The sequence below is a fragment of the Gopherus evgoodei genome, chromosome 11, assembly GCF_007399415.2.
Source record: "Gopherus evgoodei ecotype Sinaloan lineage chromosome 11, rGopEvg1_v1.p, whole genome shotgun sequence".
NCBI classification, from domain to species: Eukaryota; Metazoa; Chordata; order Testudines; family Testudinidae; genus Gopherus; species Gopherus evgoodei.
The window spans coordinates 16924196-16927451 of NC_044332.1; the positions used below are offsets into that span (position 1 = coordinate 16924196).

Below are 3256 nucleotides of genomic sequence, written 5' to 3' on the forward strand. Positions count from 1 at the left end.
GGGAGCAGGCAGAGAAGGAAAAGGAGGTAGAAAGGCCTCAGACAGCAATGAGGTGACAGCCCTTTCTTCTCTTTCCTCAGCTTTCCCTCTATCCATAACATTCAAAGCTCATGCCGTCTGGCTAGTGCCCTGCTGAGTGAAGGAGTGTGGGGGCACTTCCCTCCAAATTGCTCCATTGGAACTGGAGACTAAATCATTGCAAAGAGAGCTTTTAAATAAATCACCAAGACATCCAATTAAGTTTGCATGCCAAGTTAGGTGACTAGGTGAATACCGTTACATGCCTGAACAGGTTTCTCCAGCTGCACACACAAGCTCAGTTTTGTGTTCTCATTTCTGAGTGTGCCAGTTTCTTTGCTTCTAAGCATTGTCTCTTGGAAATATGAAAGACTGCATGCATTGATTTGCACCCCGAGTTAGGTGCACAGTGGTTTGTTTTAAAGGTTTTAGATTTTGGGAACAGACATTGTCATAAGAGAACAAGCCAAATGACCCATCCAGTCCTGTATTCCACAGGGACCATTCGGGAAATGATGTATTTCCCCATGATGTACTGATTGTGTTCTTCTAGGGAAGAAAGTGTCTTCCTGGCTGCAGCTGGTGATCAGTTGATGCTCTGAATTCAAAACCGAAGCAGAGCAATTTGTAAGAACATTCAAAAGAAGGGAGTTTGCCAGGACCAACACTGCTGAGTTTCAGTATTAGCAAGTAACCCATAATTTGAAGTCAAAGCAAAATGTCAGATAAGACCCAGCAGGTTCAAGTGCTCAAATATTTAAAGTAGCTATGTTGATAGCACAAACAGCCCAATAAATGGTGAACTTTTCAGAAGGTGCAGGGAAACATGTAACCCTCCAGTGTGAGGTCAGTGCAAAGTCTACTGGAATATGTCTTTTCATATCTATATTCCTCTCTCCTTCCCCCCCCCACATAGCTGAGCTATGGTACATGATACACTGACAGAAATTCCTTTCTGTTACTGTCTTGTGGAGTCAGGATATGTTCCAATATGTAGAGTAGCATTGCAGCATGTATTATGAAGCACATCGGATGTTGTTTGTTTTGCATGCCTTTAGGGCATCAGTCATTTTCCTACAGTAAATGATTTAATATTTTGTCATCTCTTTATAACAAAAAGAGTAAGAAACAGTTTGTTTTCATGAAAGCAGCATAGTGATTGATCACGGGTCAAATTTAGACGTGGTGTAAAATAAGTGTAACTCCATGGAAGTCTGTGGGCTAAGTCCAACAGTGGTGGGTAGATGGGATGGAATGCACATATGGGGTAAATATGCTGTTCGATCTCACTGGCAAATACAGCTGAGGACAATTTTATCTAAGGAAGATAAGTGTCTGTTTAACATACTGGGCTAGCTCCTCAGCTGGTGTTGATCGTCATACATCAATTTACACTCTGCTGCCATTGATTTCAAGGTATATAATGAACAGTTCATTAGCACTCAAGGCACCAAGAATAACACAAATGTAGCAAAGATGATGAATGTGATATGCTGCATGAAGTAAATTCCATTCCTCATGATAAAGAGAAAACATGAAATCCCCTTACTCATCAGAAAATGCCCCTTTTGTGTTATTCTTGCAGTTGCAGCATTAGATCTGCTGTAGATAAAAGATATCTCTGTATTTGTTCATGGCTCCGAGCTGTCACCTCTACAAGCTAGTGAAAATGGGATAGATAAGCAGAGCAGCAGGCATGCAAGCCCAGATATGCCAATATTATGATCTAATGCGTGCATTTGGGTGAGGTTTTATAAACATTTACACTATGGCTTGTCTTCTACCAAGACAGGAGCTTCCTGGGCCATTATTACAAATGTAGCACTGATCACCTGGATCTGCAACCCTACTTCAAACAAAGCAATTTCAGCCAGGTAGAAAATGGCAGGGAGATGACTTATATGGGTGCCCCAATTACTTGGGACAACAGTACTTTCTTAAAAAGGGGAGAATATCCTGACTTCTGAAAGTGGGTGACTCCACTCAGGGGCTCCTTCTCCTCCTCCCAAAACCTCCTGCACACCGCTGAACAGCTGATCATGGCAGGTGGGAGCTCTGGGAGGGAGGATTAGGAGCTGATTGGTGGGGCCCACCAGCAGGAGAAAGGGCTGGGGAGTCAGGGGAGGAGCTGATCCATGGGGCTGCCGGAGGTTGCTGAGCACCCAATATTTTTTTTCTGTGGGTACTCCAGCCCCAGAGTACCCACGGAGTTGGTGCCTATGCTAGGTTCTATACAGACGTAATAAGAGACAAACTGCCCTGAAGGGCTCACCATGGAAATAGAAAAAACTGACAGAGGCTGGGAGGAAGGTCATATCACCTACATTTTACACTTGCAGAAGTGCGGCACAGAATGCAAGTGGCTTGCCCAAGGTCATAGGAAGACCCTGATAGTGGTGAGAGCTGAACCCACATTTTTCCCCATCCCAGTCTAGTACTTAAACCACAATGCCACCTTTCTCTCGGCAAACAGATATGAAAAAATAATATCTCTCTGTATATGTTTCTTTAATAGCAGACAGATCTGCTGTCTGGCTTTCAAAAGTTAGAAGTATTTCAGTCTTTCCTTTTCTGTGGTCCCTTTGCCATCTCAGAACACTGGCTCCCACAAGATCCAGCTCTTTGAAAGAGATGACCTTCAAGGCCAAACGTTGGAGCTCACAGATGATTGTCCCTCAGTTCAGGATTGCATCCATCGTCCTGAGATCCACTCCCTCAATGTTCTGGGTGGCTCTTGGATCTTGTATGAGCTGCTGAACTTCAGAGGGCGATGACAATACTTGCTGAAACGTGGGGAGTACAGAAGGTTCCTTGACTGGGGTGCTGTGAATGCCACAGTTGGCTCTTTAAGGTGGATGGTGGATTTACACTAAAAGATGGTGTGTTAAATAAACCATTGACAAACTCCAAATTCCTTTTTCGATGTCATGTTTGCTAGACTATTTTAAGTAAATTTGAATTAAAAGAGGCACCAAGCCATAGAGTCTGATTTAAGTTTGCTTGGTGTCCCTAGCCTCTGTTTGCCAGAAGCTAGGAATGAGCTACAGGGGATGGATCACTTGATGATTACCTGTTCTGTTCATTCCCTCTGAAGCACCTGGCACTGGCCACCGTCGGAAGACAGGATGCTGGGCTAGATGGCATTTGGTTTGACCCAGTATGGCCTTTCTGATGTTCCTAACCAGATCCATAGATGGTTTCAATCAGCACAATTCCACTGGTTTCAATAGAGCCATGC

The 3256-nt window shown here is 43.9% G+C and overlaps 1 pseudogene; it reads left to right on the forward strand.

Moving 5' to 3' along the window:
- The first annotated feature begins 1793 nt into the window (after positions 1–1793).
- Positions 1794–2891, forward strand: LOC115659840 (annotated as a pseudogene).
- The last annotated feature ends 365 nt before the right edge of the window (positions 2892–3256 follow it).